The sequence below is a fragment of the Sipha flava genome, unplaced genomic scaffold (genome assembly GCF_003268045.1).
Source record: "Sipha flava isolate LNK unplaced genomic scaffold, YSA_version1 176_pilon_pilon, whole genome shotgun sequence".
Classification (NCBI taxonomy): domain Eukaryota; kingdom Metazoa; phylum Arthropoda; class Insecta; order Hemiptera; family Aphididae; genus Sipha; species Sipha flava.
The window spans coordinates 720,209-733,850 of record NW_020272062.1 but is presented as its reverse complement, the minus strand read 5'-3'; the positions used below and the strand labels follow the sequence as shown (position 1 = coordinate 733,850).

Below are 13,642 nucleotides of genomic sequence, written 5' to 3'. Positions count from 1 at the left end.
TTTTTTTCTTCAAAGCGGGACACCTGTACATTTTAATAAGAAAACCTAGCGTAAAATAAAAATTTTTTTATTGGGAAAAAAAACATTTATTATTTATAAAAAAATTCCAACAGAAAAACGCAGCTAATATAATATTAATCCTAATAATAACAATAATAAATAGTAAATAATAATAATATAATAATAGAGTACATTATTCGGCTGGTTTTCTATATTTATCGGATCAAGATATCTGCTTTAAAGTAGCCGGTTTGGTTTTTATGTATGAATGGAACTCTTGACATAATTTGTTTATGTTACCCTTTGTTATAAGAATGGCTTTCAATACAGAGACTCCCAATTGAGTTTTTTCACTGCTCCATATTTTATTCATATGAGAGAACACTCTTTCAACTGGAGCGTTACTGCCTGGCAGACACAAAATGTATTCTACAATTATAAGAAAATTCACGTGTGCGAGATCATTTGCATATAATTGTAAATACTTCCACCCAACGATTTTCAGTAGCTATATTTCCGGTGTTCCAGTCACATATTTTTGAGCTGTTATATACTTAGAAATTAGTGAAAACTCGTCAAAAACTCCTGTATCTTGACTGCTACTAATAAATTTCTGTTTAATAAGTAAGTCCATCACTTTTTGTACTTCCTCCCACGAGGGAACCTTCCTCAAATTTGCCCATTCAAATATTTTTACTTCCTCGTTGAACTGACACCACTGCTCCAAATATTCTTTGCTTGTTTTGTAAAAAATAGCCGCTGTAGCTTTTAGGTTTTCTTCATTGATAGCACCAGTTTTAAGTAATTTTACCATTATATTACGGGTGGCGTGGGAAAGATAGCATGCATTTTGTTTTAGATTTAAATTATTTAGGAGTTGATTCATTTCATTTGCAGCATCTATTGCAGACCAGGGGCGCATCCAGGATTTTTTTTTTAGGGGGGGCTTTATTTTGAAATATGTACAGAAATCTTAAAGCTTGTTTACAATCTTTTACTGACTAATTTTGTTTTTTTTGTTCCGTTTTTAAGTCGCGCCGTAGCGGTGATGTTATACCTGTAAAACAAATATTATTTATTAAATTATGAATAGTATAATGATTGTTTTTTATAAATCTAACCTTTTAAATTATAAAGTTGAGACGCCTTGGTCCTTTTTCCCCCAATACTGAGAGTACTTCTGAAGTTTGAACATCGATTTCTCTGTGGATATGAAGCATAGCTAATCTATTCAGTCGATTCTGACTCATTGTATTTCTCAAGTATGTTTTTATTCTTCTCAAAGTGGAAAATGATCTTTCTGTTGTACTTTTGTATCAAAAACTCCATAATCTTCATGCGATCTTAAAGACAAATTTTGACGCCCACATAAAATTACTGTTTTTATAATTGGTTTAAGTTTCTCCGAATTCTCTAAGGCTTGTTTTTGTGAATCTTTATCAATTTGTTTATTGATTGATAACAATTTTCCACCCATAATATCAATAAAAGTATCATATTTTAAAGTAGCATCTTTATGATTTAAAAGTAAATGTTTTTTAAATCGTTCTAAAGCATTTTTCCAATTATTGTATCCTGTTTTAACTAATTGATTAAGCGCTTGCAAAGAACAGTGACCAGCATTTGAAGGGGCAAATAAAACACACGTCTTACAATAGACACTATTTTCTAAATTCGAATACGCCAACCATTTATATTTTATTAACCAAAATCGATTAAATTTTTTATTTTGAGAACCTATTTGTTGAGTTTTAAAAGTATAATTATTATCGGGAACCCAAATATTTTTAATAACATTAATTTTTTCGTGATCACTCATTTTTTTGTTTACATATAAAGATATATCATATTTTGGTACTATGTTATTACCGTCATTTAGTTGAACATTACATTTATTTGATATATCTGTAGCATCATTATTTATTGCCGATGAATTGTCTATAGCAACTGATTGTTTTTGGACTTCTGCAGGTGTGGTGTGTGACGCAACTTTAAAATAATTTAATAATGATCCAGAATTATTACGTTTCATTGTATTTAAATTTTTTAATCCACTTATTTGAATAAACAAAAAACAATTAACAATTAAAAAGGAATAAATAAATAACCAAAAAACCAAAGATGTCGACTTGAACAGTTGTACGACAATACTAGTAAATCTACTAAATAAGTAATAGAATGAAAGTGGAATTTGTTAACGCAAAGATACCTGCGGTTTGCGATAAACTAAATTGTATCGATAAAAATGGGTTAGGACTCGTTTGCGCTCATATTAATATATTTATTAAATTTGTGACAACCCGTTTGCGCAAAAAATTGTGAACAATGGAAATCTGCTTGTAGGTACAGTTTTGGGTATACAGGTTGTCTTAAATTATAATGATTATTTTCAATCATGGTTTCCCATCAATTGTCATCTATCTGTAATAGGGATCTTATAATCGTGATTTCTGTGCTCACTAATTAAATAAGTCGTGTGGGATAAGCTTAAATCTTTATTGCTTTATTTCTAATCTAAAAATATTTTTGTTAAATTTTTTCTTATAAGTTATAATAAATCTGTTAATTTTCGTTTAGTCTCCGGTTTTAGCAAAATAATGATTTAACACGGAGAGTAAAACGTTGTATAATGTTAAATAATTTTAAATTTCGAGAGTATAGAAAATTAAAAAATGGAAATTTCAATTTTCGGTGTACTAATAAACTTTGCAATGCTAGTGTAATTTTAAGCAATAACAGTGACCAAATTGTTGAACAATCTAAAAGGTCGAAGCATAACTATGAGGTATATTGAGATCAAATTATATCTAGAGAAATTGTAAGGGGCTCATTGAAAAGAAAGGTAGAAAATGATCTACATACTAAAACTCCTCTATCCCCCCCCAATTTTTATTAGGGGCGTAATAGAATTTACCAGCTTTTGCAAAAACTTATTGACAAAAAAAGCTTGTATAGTTCTCAAGTTGGAAGGTTTGGCGGAGCCCCATAATTGGATACCATAAAAACATACTCGTCTGATGATGGCTTTATAGATTAAAAGTTTGTTGCTGGTAGTTAGTTTGGATTTTAGGAGAGGGCGAAGTAGATGAAGTCTGGAGTTTATTGCCTTTCGTTTATTTTTAAGATGTTGAGACCATGTAAGGCAGCTCAGTGCTCAGAGAACTCAGCAAAAGCAGAAAACTCCTACCATCGAACACCTGGCGCAAAAACGCATCGAACCACCAAGCATCTTCCTCCTTACAAGAACCTCGAAAAAACATCCACGTGAAATTCCCTTCCCTGCTACAAAATACCCCACATAGTACACATAAAGAATCTTTTGTCCCTAGTGTTTTGAATAACACAACGGATCAACTCACGTCTTTTATCATGGAATTCAGGTAACTAATCAATCCCCTGATATCCCTACTTATATCAATCATCGAAAAACTTATCTCAAACAATGGCCGTAAATAAATTATCCGCCTTAACCATTCTTCTATGGAACATAAACGAAATCACCAATAACACGAAAGAACTTAAACTTACACCTCTGCACATGGTACTACCAGTCTTTCCCACTAATCCTGGTGTAGTTTTATCAATTGTTAAAAAACACAAAAATAATAAGTCACCCAGCCACGATCACATAAACAACAAAACAGTAAAAAATTTACACCTAAAACCATCATTCTTCTCACCTACATCTTTAATGTTATATTTCGACTATCTTATTTCTCTACCATTTGGAAATCAGCACTCATCATAACATAGTTAAACCTGGCAAACAACCTGATATGCCTGAATCGTATAGATCATCAGTCTACTAACCACGATTGGAAAAGTGTTTGAAAAACTTCTTCTCACGAGATTTGTGACTATCGCACTCAAACAAAATGCCCTTTTCAGCTTTCAATTCGGTTTTCGAGCCAAACATGCGACTTTTCATCAACTCCACCGCGTAGTGGATCACATTGCTACATCTCTTAAAACAAAAAAATATTGCTCAGGGCTTTTTCTTGACCTACCTCAAGTCTTTGACACCGTCTAGCACGATGGCTTATTATTCAAAATTTAAAAAATCTTCCCGGCACCTTATTATTTACTTTTAAAATCATACATAATAAACAGAAAATTCAGAGTCATATTAAAAACCAAACTTTCCAGCTCACAAAACATTCTAGCCGGTTTACCTCAGGGAAGCGACATTGCTCCTTTCCTATACACATTGTTCACAGCTGACATTCCTACAACGGATAAGACTTTAATAGGGACATATGCTGATGACACCGCAATCATTTCATCCAGCCAAGACCCCCACGAAGCAAGCTTCAAAAAAATCTGAACAGCTTATCCCATTGATACAAATCATGGAAAATTAAGATCAACGACTCTAAATCTTCTCATGTCACTTTCTCCCTCCACCCTGGTGACTGTCCTCATATAACATTTGAGAACGCAATCATTCCTCACACAAATGAAGTCAAATATCTCGGTCTACTGTTTGACAGAAAACTCACCTGGGGCCTCCATCTTAAAACTAAACGTAAACAACTAAATAACCGCCTGCACATGCTTAAGCCTCTCATGAAATCTAATATGTATATCTCCAACCGTTTACCACTCTAAAAATTTCTACTGCAACCTATCTGATCATACGGAATCGTTCTTTGGGGTACCGCTAAACCTTCGAACACAAGAACCATACAAGTTTTCCAAGCCATCTGCCTCCGCATGATTACTAAAGCTCCTTGGTGCCTCACAAATGTATCTCTACATAAAGACTTCCAAATCCCCACCATTAAATAAGCAGCTATCAAATATTATCTTCGCCTCCACTCCAATATGGAACATCACTCAAATACCCTCATTGCTCAACTTCATACCAATCTCTAACCATCCAGACCATCCAGCTAAACGCTTCAAACGTGAATGGCCTAGAGATCTTCTCAACGCACACCAAACTTAATAATATCTTTATTACAATTTCTCCCTAAATTATATTCCACGTAGAAGTAAATAATTACACGACATAACGTTAAAATTTTAGAAAAATGCAAAATAAAAGTTACTTTTTTCAGTTCCTTGATATATAAAATATACTTTGTACTTGGTAAGTAATGTTTTCAAAAAAAAAAAAAAAAAAAAAAACAATGCAATTTGCATTTAAAATCGTTCCCTAATCTATAAAATAAATATAATGCCCTTAGTTAAAATATAAAATTAAGATTAAAAAGTCCATGTGGCCTTAATTTTTAATTATAAACATTAGAACTAACGCCACTTATTATTAAATACATATTACGAGTAAATAAACAACAAATAGTTCATACAATTACTAAAAAATTGTACTTCATAATATATAAAACATTTGTTTTTAAACGAAAGTTAACCGGGTCTGTATTCTAGACTATAGTTAATTTTAACTCAAGGTAACACATGGTTAGGACTTTACCATTAGGTATTAAATAATAAAAAAAAAGAGACTATTAACGGACTAGGTATCGAGGGGCCTGGGAGGTTAATCAACTGGACCTAATATTGTCACATTTCAAATGACAAATATTTAAATGATTTTCTTGCGAAATAACAAAATACTAAAAACAATTTTTAATTTTATTATTTTAAAATAATTGGCTTAAAAAATAATTAACCACCGACCAGCTCGCCGAGGTTTATAAGTTCAGACGTCACTAGGACGGATTTCAATTTCATCGTACAGAATAATATTTAGCTTGCACCTATAACATATGCACAAAATATCAATGATGAATTTCCGACAAAGATAATAATAACATATTATTATAATTTTATACTGCCCCCCGACTGTTACTGCATCTAGATAGACAGATAGTCTGTCATTCGACCCTGATATAAAATAATCAGTTTCACTTATGAAAACGAACTACTCGACATAATTTGTATTGCATTATATCATGTTACAGATTGTTACATGTCACAAATATATTAATCTACAATTGCGTACCGTATAGTTCAACATAGTATATGATCTGGAGCATACCTAAGAAGGCAGGTTAGCCACTTCCCCCCTCCGTCCGAAATCAATAAAACACCAATAAAATTTAAATACAATACAAATTAATATAATTTAAGTTTAATATTACAAACATTTGTCAGGGTTATTTTGATAATTAATTGTCGATCTATCTAGTACTATAAAATTAATTATTATCTTGTGAAAAAAATACATTTGAAATATGTAGTAGTAAAAATATTGACCCTTCCATCCTCCCTGGAAAATATTATTAGACACGTCCCTGTACATGGTCGTAGTTGGTAGGTGTATAAGGGCGTAACTAGAGCTTACAATTTGAATTGGCTAAAAGTACCAAAACGAAAAAGTCATAGGTCAGCAGGGGCTAAGCCTCCACACCCTATTTCATTAATTTCCTTAAACAATACAATCAGTCATTACTCATAACTATAAATTCAAATTAAATAAATAATAGGTTTATTGTTACGTCGAGTAATCTACATTTTCAAACTAAATATATAATTATTTCACGTAGGTATGAAGTGGAATTATCTCAATTATGAAACAAAATTTTAAAGCTTTTTATTTTTGACGTAGGAAGGCTATGGAAATATCGTAGTAGCCTCCTAGTAGTGCCTATGAATTAGTATTGTTACATTTTGTGTACATAGGTATACAGACTGTAACGTACTTAGACCTTAATTTTGAAGAAGGGAGCTTCATTTTTAAATTAACAAATTGGATGATATGAATATAACAAAACATATCGTACATTTTAATAGATAATTATTTTTTTTAATTTTATTTTTTTTTTAATTGAATGTCATAATATAATGTTTATCAAAGTTTGAAATTATTAATCTAACTCATTACTTGTATAAATAAAAAAATATAATTTAGATAATTTTTTAAAACATTAACTTTCTGTTATTTTCAAAAGAAAAAAAAATTGATCACTTTACTATTTTGAATCGGTATTTCTATATTAATAATCCGGTATTTTGCAAAATGCCAAAAATCACTCGGCAATATACATAATAGGGGCTTTGTCTAGGTATAATGTATAATTACAATCGTGGAGTAGGTAATATGAAGAAAACAAACAAAATTGGGCATCGCTTATTACCAACGACTTTACTTATCGTTTATCATAAATGTGCGTTCCCGATTTAACGCAGTAAAGATTAATATTTTTTTACTACTATAATAATAATTCTGAGATACAATATTGAATGTACTAATAATTTTATAACAATATCGTAATTTTTCTTGTCATTTTCGTGTCTCGTTTTGGTGTTGAAACTATGCATACGATTTATATGAAGTCAAATTTTTATAACAAACTACAACATTTTTTTTAAAATGTGGCCACTTATATTAGTTTTTTATCTAATGAACAATATAATGAGTTGATAAAAATTCAATCCACAAGAATTGGCCAAGAATTTTTAAAATGTGTTTGTAAGTCCAAGTGTCAAAATAAAAAGTGTAATTGTCTTAAAAATAACATTTTGTGCACTTCAAAATGTCACTTTTCTAATAACATGTTTATTTAAGTAAAGTGAAATATTTATATAATAGTAATAATATAATAATAGATAAAAATTAAATGTTGTCTGTAATATGAGTAATAATGTATAATAATTATAAGAACCTTAATTTAATATAACACATAATAAAATGTTTTGTATTCTGCCTAAAAAAAAATTAGCATTTTGTTTAATGCCTAGGTATTTTATAAAATACCTGAATTATCCATATTGTCGGTAACATATATATATATATATATATATATACTAGCTGAATAACCCGACTTTGTCCGTAGGTATGTTGTTTTTTGTGTTACGTATTATTTTTTTTGATCATCAGTTTTTCTATAAGTTTATTTTTAGATGTTTTGTCCCTGAGTTGTCCATGTATTGTAACAACCAGAAATTATCAAAAAATTAATATATTTTAGTATTTCGAATACAAATTGTAAAATAAATTGGAATCGGAGAAATGTTGAAATAAAATGTAGCCTATTAAATTACAACTTACTCTATATTATAAGACTAAGATACATGGTACATCTTCAGCGGAAAATGTTCAATATTCAAAAAATCCTACCAAATTTATCGTTATCGCTTAAACTCTCTATAACCCTCTTTCTGAAAATATGGCCAAGAAATTATATTTCCAATATTATACACCTTATAACCCTTTTAGGAGTTTAATTTTGGGAAATACATTCTTAGGGAGTCAGTATATCATGAAACAAAACTACTAGCTAAATTGTATAATCATAGCTTCAGAGGTTCCGGCTAGACAATGATGAATCACCCAAGACAAGTCATTTTATATATACAGAAGATATATATATATATTTATATCATATATATTATATGAGCCATCCATTTAGTCGATTTTTCCCCGTATAATTCCTCAAATATAATTTCAAACTTTTCGGTATAGAAAAACTCCGTTCTATACTGGCAATTAGAACGGACAACGTAATTTACCAATTTTCAAGTATTGTTACACTTTAGTAACTCATCACAACAATTTATGTTAAAAATATATCTTTAATCAAGACCATTGCAAGAATAAAATTTCCAGTTGTGAGAGTTTATTGTATTGTAAAAACGTTTCTTGATGCTTTTCTATTATCGTATTTTTGTATTTTTTCTATTGTAAAAAATGTTAGCATAATAAGTTTTTTGAATATAATTACAGCATCAAGCCGTTCGATTCAGGTGGTATTACAGAGCTTCATTAATGATAATAATTACACCATCACACTATCATATGATACGTATTTACATTTCCTTGGAAATACTCAAATACCCATAAGTACCTACATAAGATAGGTAATGTTCATCTGTATTATTTAATATTTATAATCAATGGAATTACATAGAACCATATTACTAAGATATTTTAAAATTTAAGCTGTTTATCTTATTATGATGGACATTTTTTTCGTACCTGAATACAATACATAAAGGTACTAACATTTTTAGTTTTTCGTTATTATAGACCAAAAAATTACATCTCATAAGTAATAAATTTTTGCTAAACATTTATGAAGGGGGAGGGGAGTTATTCACCGTATACAGTATAGGAACTTTGAACTATAAACGGTGTTCCAGAATGAAACGTGTTTTGCCGCCATCTCCGGTTAGATGGCAGCACCAGCCCCGGAGTGCCGATAAAATATTGACCGTGTGTTCCCCACCGGTCACTACCCATCCGAAGCGGCAGCGACGGCGATGACGACGACCCGTTCGCGCGCGCGTTCTTCTCGAGTGGAGATCGTGGGCGGGCGGCACTGAATGCTGTGCGATTTTCCTCGAAAAAACCGCACTTGTACCGGGTGGTTTTTCACCGGCCCCGGTCCGTTCGCAGGTTTGCGGTCGAAACGGTCGGGGTCCGCGAGAAAAACTCCAAACATCGATCCCGTCCGTCGGATATTATCGATTTCACGAACAGGTGTGTGAGTGTGTATGCGTTCCGCGCGCGCGCGCGCGTGTGTGTGTGTCTGTGTTTACCCACGGCCGCGTAAACGGCACACACTCATGCACACATATTCATATATGTATACGTACACTTAAATACTGTTTTAGTGTTCCCTTGCACTTCCTGCGGTTCGCTGCATATGTTTCCTGTACAGTTGTTGTTGTTGTTGTTGTACCAAGGTCTCGAATTGAATAAACGTCCGATCTGCCGTGCATGACAAATATAACAGTACCGCGCGTGGTTCCGATCCGAGTTTTTCCGACGCGAACACCGAAAACTTCGAGTCCTTTGCGTGACCGATGGTGCGTTAGGATCCGATCGTTTTTAAGCTGTTCCGAATATTCATGACAATACTGTTCTCGGACAGCGAACGTTTTGAACGGTAAGTAACACAAACGCCGACTGTTATTTTAAGTTGTTTTTTATTTTCCAGTCAGTTGTACGATCATTACACGGATACTATTGTTGTTGCACGTGCTTCGCTTGTCGTACGTATGCGGTACACATATACTCATTTCCTGTACATTTCATAATCGTCTAGGGCCATCAGGCAATGATAATAAATTTAATATTCTTCAATTTCATTTCATTTGTCCTTATATCTATTAAGTACTACATATGTTCCTATATATGTTAAAATACGTAAAGGTTTAAAGATTTTTATACGGACGGTTTTGTCTATGATAGTTATTTTCGATTAATTTAAAATAAACGAACGTTCTATTTCGTAAAAAAGCAAATAACTTCTATACCTACCAGTTACTTGCCTACTTGATTTAGCGGGTTTTTTTTATTCAGTGTTACCACATTTTTTTGATATTGATATATCTAATAATGTTTAGTAGATACTACCAGAGTACTGGAATGATTATTATTATTTTCATAAATTATTTTATTAATAAATTTATTATATTTAAATTAATAATATATTACACAATTGATAACGTTGGAAAAATATTGACACGATTATTTAGAAAATATATAGGAGGTTGGACTCCTCAAAACAAGACTTAATATTATTTGTGTTATATGAGTTATAGCGTTATTAATAATTTCATGATATATACATACACATGCATCAAATATAAATCACACATTTTTAAAACATTAATTGTAAATCCATTGATAGTATAGTCATGAGTCATGACTAGAGTTCGAATTATATGATTTTACATATTTATTCTTAGTATTTATTTATTGCACTGCCATTTTTCAATATCAAAAACATGTTCACGTTAATTAAAAATTTCTTGTTCCCGAGTGGTTTTAGAGTGAAGAGACCTATTATTAAAATTAAATAAAACAATATTTTGCATCTCATCGGGGTTTTAGAAAAATTTAAATTTAAAAAATAGAAAATAATCGTATTTTATAAAAGCTATATCAAACAGACTAAATAAAATATTGAAAATACCCGATGAGATGCCCTAGAAAATATTATAAACTTTAATTTTGGTAATAGGTATTTTTACTCTAAATCATTCTAGAGTGATTTAATTACATTCTAAGAGTGTATGTTTTATACCATAATAATTGATTTTTTTCCCGTCAAGTGCTGCGTCTAGCGTTACTTTTAAATACATTGTCGTTATCGGCGGTAGTAACCCTCCACTCAACAATTTAACCAGTTCGAATCTTGGAGTAAAATATCTTTACGATTCATGAATCACAGAATTCATAGGAAAAAAGAATTATTTTTCATAAAAAAGCATACTTTAAGGGTTAAAGAATATTTGAGAATATTTTTAGTTATTATTATTTTAAAAATATTTTTAAATTAATCAATGATTATATTATATATTATTTGTTTATACATCCATGCATGTATTACGTATATGGGCATTTTGATAATATTGATCAATAAATACAATATTCACAATGCGAGTTATTTTTACATTCTTCTAGATTGTAATGAAAATGAAACACTAGATATAATGGGTAATCCACATACGGTTAAAATAGGTATTAAAACAGATTTTTCTTTTAAATCATTGTAAATCAAATTAAGAATAATATTTAATAAATTATAAATGTAAACAGAATCATTTTAATAATTTTTTTCTATTTTAAAAAATATTGAAAAGGCATTTATATTTTTAAGGACATACATAGAACATCATATGTCTGGTATTATAAAAGAATATGAAGAGAATATATTTCCTATTTTAAACGATATAAAAACATAATATTTTAATAATTTGAAGAAAATATAAATCTCTAGTCATGACTCATGCATTAAAAATCAGTATATTTTATAGCACCTAATTCAAACTATTTGATATTATTGTTATGACTATCCAGTATGGTTTGTCAAATCGTTAGAATATGTTACGGCTGCTATAATGTATTCGGAATATCGAATAGTCACGTTACAAATAATATCGTTGCCGGATTGACCCGGCGACTTACCGAGCAAAACTCGGGGCTGCATCCGAATTGGTTCCCGATATTCCAGGAAACACACATCCGAATTGGTTCCCAATAAATACTTTCGAAAAAGGCGAAATCCAATCTAATTATATTTATTATTTAATATTATTATTTTACTAACATTTTGAAATTTCCCTTCTTTATAAGTACCAAGGTAGATTGATAAGTACGAATTTTGGAATGGATATAATGAAATAAATTGTCATTTAGATAAAAATCGTGATAAAACGGGCGTTATATTATCGATATTGACGGATATCTAGTCGTACTTATAAGTCAGTACGGCATTCAGTAATCCGCCGTCATAACCGCAGAGTGTTTGTATTTGTGATTGCATTTGTGTTTAAATCTTTTCGAATATGGACTTTATGTACAGTGAAAAAAATAAAAAACTTATTGTATTTGAAGGTCATAAATTTGGGTTTCAAAAAAGGTTGGCAGACGACATTGACCGTTGGACATGTGGAAAAAGAGCATGTAAGTCGTATTTGAAAACAAATAATTTAAATGCAATTGTTGATAAAAATATAATACATAACCATGAAAAAGACGACGAAAAAAAACTTAACAGATAGAAATTAAGCAACATTTCAAAACGTAAAGCTCAAGATGCATTACATGAGCAGCCAGCAAAAATTATTCGTTGTGAGTTGGCTAAATCCGATATTGAAACCATAGATTCTCAAGATGTACGTAGAATTAGAAAAAATATACATACTAGTTGATGTAGTACAGTACCCAAGTTACCCAAAACATTGAGCAAGATTCATAATATCTTAAATAATTATAATTTAATAACTAATTGTGGAGAAAATTTTTTATTTATTAACAGTGCTGAAACCAATATTATTGGTTTTTCATGTGATAACAATTTGGAAGTATTGCGTCAAATAAAATCTGTATTTATTGATGGTACTTTTAAAAGCTGATCAAAGCTTTTTTGCCAACTTTTTCAATTTACGGTGTAAAAAATAATTACTATGTTCCTCTAGTTTTCTTTTTACTTCCAAATAAAACGAGTGATACGTATACAAAAGCTTTCCGTTTAATTCAAAATTGTTTATGCCCGGATGAAATATATGTGGATTTTGAAAGAGCCATTCATGTAGCGATCTCCGTAGTATGGCCTTTAGCCCAATTAAAAGGTTGTCGGTTTCACTTGGGTCAATCATGGTGGAGGAAGATACAACAATTAGGGCTTTCAAATTAATTTAAAAATAATGATTCTGAAATAAGACAAACATTAAAATTGTTTTTTGGCTTATCTTTGTTATCACCCGAAGAAGTTAACGATTGCTTTACTAATGATTTGATGTCATTAAAACCGATTAATGGAAAACTTGAAGAATTCTTTGATTGCATATTAGAAAATTGTATTGAAAATTAGTTTATTTCCACCATTAATGTGGGCTGAATATACCAGTAGTATAGAACGAACAATTAATTGTTGTGAATCATTTCACAGCAAGTTCAACAGTTGCTTTTATTCCGCACATCCAAATATTTTCCAATTCATGGACGTATTAAAAGAAATTTAAATTGAAACTTATGTAAAATTACGAAGTACTGACAAAAAAAACAAAATGTTAAATCTAAAAATAAAGAAACGTATATCAAAACAAAAATAGAGAAATATAACAATAATGAAATAAATCGATTAGAGTTTATAAAAAATGTTTGTTATAAATTTTTACCTCAATAATACAAAAAATAATAAGAATAATACTTAAATATAAATTG

The 13,642-nt window shown here is 30.4% G+C and overlaps 1 protein-coding gene and 1 long non-coding RNA gene across 3 annotated transcripts in view; one reads left to right on the top strand and one right to left on the bottom strand.

Moving 5' to 3' along the window:
* Nucleotides 1–204: 204 nt before the first annotated feature.
* The window catches only part of LOC112680282, a 26,300-nt gene continuing 12,862 nt past the window's right edge, over nt 205–13,642 (bottom strand). Inside the window, exons 2-3 of the long non-coding RNA XR_003148290.1 lie at nt 1,122–1,343; nt 205–1,057 (exon numbers count right to left, since the gene is read on the bottom strand). This is a non-coding gene — a long non-coding RNA (uncharacterized LOC112680282). The remainder of the gene's footprint in view (nt 1,058–1,121; nt 1,344–13,642) is intronic.
* Nucleotides 9,221–13,642, top strand: part of LOC112680280 (LARGE xylosyl- and glucuronyltransferase 1-like) — an 11,997-nt gene continuing 7,575 nt past the window's right edge. The window contains exons 1-2 of one of the 2 annotated variants that reach the window (XM_025550316.1): nt 9,221–9,445; nt 9,580–9,854. The gene's annotated coding sequence lies outside the window, so the exon portion shown is untranslated. Of the gene's footprint in view, nt 9,446–9,478; nt 9,855–13,642 lie in introns of those variants that run through there. The other variant, XM_025550317.1, reaches the window with a different exon arrangement.